Raw genomic sequence first — 7,178 nt, 5'->3', positions numbered from 1 at the left:
CCATCATCACTATCATCATCATCATCATCATCACTATCATCACCATCACAAATAGTTTCTCTGGTCCTTCATCTGTCAATAGATCATCATCACTGTCATCACCATCATCATCACTATCATCATCATCATCATCACTATCATCATCATCATCATCACTATCATCATCATCATCACTATCATCACCATCATATCATCATCATCATCATCATCATCACTATCATCACCATCATCATCACTATCATCATCACTATCATCATCATCATCATCATCATATCCACCATCATCATCACTATCATCATCACCATCATCATCATCGCTATCATCATCATCATCACCATCATCATCACTATCATCACCATCATCACCATCATCGTCATCATCACATCATCATCATCACTATCATCATCATCATCATCACTATCATCATCACCATCATCACTATCATCACCATCATCGTCATCATCACTATCATCACCATCATCACTATCATCACCATCATCACTATCATCGTCATCATCACATCATCATCATCATCATCACCATCATCACTATCATCATCATCATCATCATCATCATCATCACTATCATCATCATCATCATCACCATCATCACTATCATCATCATCATCATCACTATCATCATCATCATCACCATCATCGTCATCATCACATCATCATCATCATTACCATCATCATCATCACTATCATTACCATCATCACTATCATCATCATTATCATCATCATCATCACTATCATTACCATCATCACTATCATCATCATCATCATCATCATCACTATCATCACCATCACAAATAGTTTCTCTGGTCCTTCATCTGTCAATAGATCATCATCACTGTCATCACCATCATCATCACTATCATCACCATCATCACTATCATCATCATCATCATCATCATCATCACTATCATCACCATCATCACTATCATCATCATCATCATCACTATCATTACCATCATCACTATCATCATCATCATCATCATCATCATCATCACTATCATCACCATCACAAATAGTTTCTCTGGTCCTTCATCTGTCAATAGATCATCATCACTGTCATCACCATCATCATCACTATCATCATCATCATCACTATCATCATCATCATCACTATCATCACCATCATCACTATCATCATCATCATCACTATCATCACCATCATCACTATCATCATCATCATCACTATCATCATCGTCATCATCACATCATCACTATCATCATCATCACCATCATCGTCATCATCATCATCACTATCATCATCATCATCATCACCATCATCGTCATCATCACATCATCATCATTACCATCATCATCACTATCATCATCATCACGAATAGTTTCTCTGGTCCTTCATCAGTCAATAGATCATCATCATCACTATCATCACCATCATCACTATCATCACCATCATCATCACCATCATCACTATCATCATCACCATCATCACTATCATCATCATCATCATCATCACCATCATCGTCATCATCACCATCATCATCATCATCATCACCACCATTATCATCATCACCATCATCATCATCATCATCATCATCACCATCATCATCATCCTGTCTGTGTTTAGGTCAAACTTCTGATCAGATTAAATTTATTCATCTGTTTCCAAGATTTAATTTATCAGGCAGGTGTTTTTATTTGTTCTGTTTTTTTACATCTAAATATTCCCTTATTATTTCAATTTTTATTATTATTTTACTGGATTGTTATTCTTATCATCGATGTTTTTCTTTTTACTTTTAATATTGTTGGATTTTAAAATTTGTACATTATTGTTAAGTAATATTGTTACAATTATTTATAAAAATCAATTAATTTTTATAATAATTGTTATTGATAAGGACAAATAACATCTGAATATTAGATGTAGAGAAAACAATAGTAGAAATGAGTCCATTATCATCAGTCATAATCAGCATTATTGATCATATATTTTTGCTTTATATTCATTTTCTTCATGTCTTTTAGTTTTTTTTTCTTCTCCTGTCAGTTGAAATATTAATCTTTATATTTTTTCTTTGCATTTCTGTCGTGTTAGTTAAAGTGAATTATTGGACATAAAGACATTGTTGTCTTGAAATCATTTCCTCTGGTGTTTCTGTTCTTTTCTTTCTGTATTTCTTGCTTGTTCTTTCAGGTTTCTGTGTCTTTTATTTTCAGAGCTCTGAGTTTCCAGGCTCGTTCTGATGGTTTCGTGCCGTTTAGCAGGTTGGCAGTGATTTAAGTTTCTGTGCGGCGCTGAGCCGCGGCGCCGAGTCGCTGCGCTCTGGGTTTAAGGACAGGTTGGGTCGAGGCGGTGGATCCCAGCGGCAGCTGAGCGGGTCAGAGCCGGCGCCTCGCCGCTCGCCGGGCCCGGCGGGTCCCGGCAGGTCTCGGCTCTCTGGAGGGATTCGGGATGGAGGTCCTCATTAAAGCTCCCCCGCTCTGGCCCCGGGCCCTCTGAGGGGCGGGGCGGCGCCTGAACGTATGCTGGACCCGTCCAGGTGTCATCTAACAGCTGGTCACGTGTGAGCGGGTCTGGACCCGATCTGGACCCGATCAGGAGTTAGAACCAGGAAAGTTGATGTTCGGTTGGAGTTACAAAAAGATTCAGCTGCAGATCAGAAACTAAAAGACTAAAACTCACCAAGTTCCTTCGTCTGCTTCCTCCTGAGCTCATAAAATAAGACCAAACTAATCATTTAGTTTAATAAGGAAATAATTTAGTCTGTTGGTGCCACAATTTTCTCCAGATGATCAGAAACAAAACTAAAATCAGACCTGATTTTAGTTTGAAATCTCAACATTAAGATAAATAAACTTTATGTGACAAACTATTCATCATCTAGTTTCTAGTGCTAATGCGTCAACACAAGAAAAATATACTTAAAATTATTCTTATAAGACAGGGAGAAATAAGAGCTTTAAGTCAATAATTTATTAAAATTGATAAACATTTTAATTATTTCTCTAGTAACAAAAAAAATGTGATTTTATAATTGAAATAAATATTAGTTTTAGGGAATAATCACAAGCTCTAATATTTGACTTTAGTTTAATCTTAACTGAACTGAAATATTTACATTGAACAAATCAGATTGTTTTGCAGTGCAGTTTGTTAGAGTAGCTTGTTGCTGATTTAAATATTTAAATGTGACTAGCAGATTATTTTTAGTATATTTTTCATAAATATTACAGATATTTCCTGAACCAAGCTCCTCTATGTTGCTGAGAAGTTTCCTGTCAGTTTTGTCTCATTTTAAAAGTATTAAGATATTTGCAACAGGAACCAGACCAAAGTACTTGGTAACATTTTAGTTTTTGCAGCATCAGGCCCGTAATTCTGCAGGTTCTGCTGCGGCCTGGTCCTCCTCCAGCCCGGCCCGGTCCTCCTCCGGCCCGGCCCGGTCCTCCTCCGGCCCGGTCCTCCTCCAGCCCGGTCCTCCTCCGGCCCAGCGTGGAGTGAACAGGAAGCAGGAGGAGGCTCCACATTATGCAGGCGGCGGCGGTGCGGCCTGTCAGCGGCTAATGGCAGCGAGGATGATGGATGGTGTTTATTGTGGGACGGTGACGGGCCGCCGCCCCCGCCTGATCATCATGGTAATAAAAAGGACACATCAGGCGCCGCGTTATTGAATTATCACAGCATAATTTGCATTAACTGTGGCTGCAGGGACCCGGGATGAGCCGCGGCGGCTGGAGGGGGCTGACAGCGGATCGGCTGGCTGCAGGCTCCACCTTGAGCTGCTCCGCCCGTCCTTGGACCCCCACGGATCTCCAGCCCGACTCCGTCATAACAGACCCATCCAGCAGACTGTCAGGACGAGGCAGGAGGGCCACACCATCATACGCCACCACCGTGCTTCACTGTGACTCTACATGGAGTAAGCGTTCAGGAGAACCGGTACTGATCTCAGGGCGCGTTCACACCAGTACCGTTCAGTCCGCTTTAATCCCAAACTGTTTTCAGTCACATAGACTCACTTTGATTTGGACCAAAACTGAAAACATTCGTTACATTTTCAGCTGCTGTGATTCTTGCAGACTGAGCTGGTAGACTCACTGCTTCAACCATCCAGAGCTGTTTATTATTATTCAGATTATGTACTTATTATATGAAGTCATACAAATAGTTTGTTTCTGTCAGTGGAAATGTTTTCTTTTTGTTGTTTGAAGGTAAAAACAGCAGAAAATCCCCTCAGATTGCTTACAGCGATGCCAGTTAAGTATGCTAGTTAGTATAGCTCACCTGCTTCATGTGGAGGAGTAAGGCTGGTCTGCGGGGTCAGAGGTCATGGCTGCTGCTGACTTTGACTCATCTGTTGGTAAAACGAACGGAGACAGAATAAATATAAGAATATCTTTGTCAAACTTTCCTTTACTGACTAAATGCTGCTGAATGGAGGCTAACACTCGTAAGCTAATTAGCATGTCACTGAACAGAGCTGCTCACCTGCTTCACAGGACTCAGGCTGGATTCGGGGCTAACGAGCTAAGCTAACACGTTCAAGACGACATAATCACAGAAGCTTTAATCACTGACAGGCCTGACGAGGCCACGGATGTTTTTTGTTCACTTTTGCAGTTGTACAGTCTTATGTTCGGTTCATATTTCCAAATAAGTTTATAAAATCATTTTTAACATTAGCTGCTGCGCTTTCTCCTTCGACGTGATGTTTTATCTGGCTGGAAGTCCGTACGGAGAGCGGCGCCATCTAGTGTCTGTAAAAACAAACTGCATGCTGACGTCATGGTTCCTCATCTGTTGGTCAATGTGGTTAAAGGCACAGTGACAAGTTAAAGTTATGAAAATATTGATAAATATTTGTTTTCAGACATTGAATGACAGTGAGTTGGAGGCTAACACTGTTAGCTACAGAAGCACCTGTGTTGGACAAAAACTCCTGGTGCCAAAAAACATTTATTTATCGTCTGTCTGCTTTTAGGGAAAAATAAAAACGAGCAAAATGAATTTACGTTCCGTTAAGAAATAAAGATGTTAAAAAGTGGCGCGCCCTCTAGCGGACAGCAGCAGCTCCTGCAGGCGTTCAGCAGGAGATGAAGGCGATGAGGAGAGATGCTGCAGTGCGGCATCAACCCCCTCATGACGTCATCAAAGGGTCGGGGGTCCTCCATATTAAACAGCCACATTAGAGCGTTAAACGGAGGGCAGCCGCCTCCAACTCCAGAACTGGAAGTGACCCCGCTCCTCTCCCCGCCTCGGCCCTTCCCATCATGCTCGGCGGGCTCCCAGGAGCCCTCGCGCCCTCCCTGCCATCTGCCGTGATTTATAGAAAAACAGCCGATGATTTATGGGCCAGTCAGCTGATGAAGTTGTTCTCTCATCGCTGCGACCTCCCGACCCGCCAGCCCGGCCGGTGCTAATCATGCGGCGAACGGGGCCCCTTAATGAAATTAGGGCTCCACGGGGCCAGAATACTGATGCAGCGGAACCATCCGGTCCGGTTAGCACTCAGAACCGCCCTCGGACCGGAGGAGTCCCACAGGCACAGGCGGCACAGGGACGGCCTAGTCAAAGGCTGGAGACACCACAGGATAAAATGCAGTTAAACTTCACATATTTCAGTCACAACCTGCTGAGATTTCTATTCTGAAAAGCTTCAGGACAGGAAGCTCATTGATCAGTGATCAATAATCGCTGATCAATGATCAGTGATCAATGACCAGGTGACGTTTGCTGTGAATTCAGGACTTTCCTCAAAACCAAATGAAAGCGATTAAAAACAGAAGTTTGTAACTCATTTCTTTATCGCACCTGCTTCGGTTTTTAACATTTTGATGCATGAGTTTAAATCCTGCTGGTTCCGGTTCGGGTTCCGGTTCCTGTTCGGGTTCCGGTTCGGTTCACCTGTCTGCAGGTGAGGAAAGACGAGTCGAGCTGATCCGCAGCAGCAAACAGCGAGCTGAGAGCGCCCCCTGCTGGATCTGACAGGACAGCTGACCAGCCCCGCTGCCTCATGGGAAATGAAGTAAAACCAGTTAGAGAAACCAAAACAATCATTTCAATGAAAATCTCTCATTTTAAACGGACTAAATGTTTATTTCCTTTTTTTTATCTTTTCACCGTATTATTGTCAGTGAATTCAGACTCATTTGATGCTTCAATTAATATTTCAGCTGCATTTAAAAATCAGAAGAAATTTTAAAGAGTGAATTTTGGCCTCATAAAATACAATAAAATTCAACCAAATTTAAATTTGATCCAGTTTGAAACAGGCAGAAGAAGCTGTGACTCTGGCCATTTTAAACTGGGATTATTAATATTATAATAATTATTATTATTGAGCACTTTCATCTGTGGGAAGGAAACATTGTTTCTAAAAAGCCTCAAGGAATATTTGGACAGTTAGAGCGCCCCCTAGTGGCGTCCAGATGGAAAATAATAGAGCTGTCAATTTTTTAAAAATCATATAATAGAGCAAATTATATTCGGAATATCTTTTTAAGTAAATTTCGAGCCTCTGTATTGTTTTGATGTGATTTTGGTCATAAAAACTTTATATTTCTGTACTAATTGTTGAAGTGATGGATGAAATGAGGCCAGCAGGTGGCGCTGTTCGTCTGTAGCAGTGAACAAACTTCTCATCTTTAAGGAGCAAAAGTTCAACTTAAGAAACAGCAGCTATTAAAAATTAAACTTTCTAATTAAAATAGAAAGATAAAACGTGTTTCACTTTTTAGACATTTTCGCATCCAGGTCCAGATAATCTTATTGAACTAGTGATTTTTCATCAATATTAATTATTGATCGCAATAAGCTCCTATATTTTTGCCTGATTTAAAGTCTACTTAGATATGTGCTGTAGAAAACACTTTAAAAAATTATTTTTGTTTCTGCAGGAAACTGCAGCCCTTGATGTCCCGGGTTTTTTCCCAGCATGCATTGCAAACCTACAGTGGCCTGATGTAAACAGACTGATGTGTGCGGATGGCTTCTTCCTGTCAGAGCGGCTCTTCAGCCCGGGTCAGTACAGAACTTACTGAAGATGCAACAAGAGGAGGAGGAGAAGAAGAGTGATTGTTTATTGTTGGGGATAAATAAAGTCCAGCAGAACTGGAGCAGAACTTAAGGCGGATCCAACCAAAGCGTCGGGCGCCATGCATCTGCAGCTTATTTACAGCAGCTCTGAGTTTCAGTCCACCTTA

This window comes from Poeciliopsis prolifica, unplaced genomic scaffold (assembly GCF_027474105.1).
Source record: "Poeciliopsis prolifica strain line A6 unplaced genomic scaffold, Auburn_PproV2 SCAFFOLD119, whole genome shotgun sequence".
NCBI classification, from domain to species: Eukaryota; Metazoa; Chordata; class Actinopteri; order Cyprinodontiformes; family Poeciliidae; genus Poeciliopsis; species Poeciliopsis prolifica.
Note: the sequence above shows the minus strand (reverse complement) of the source record.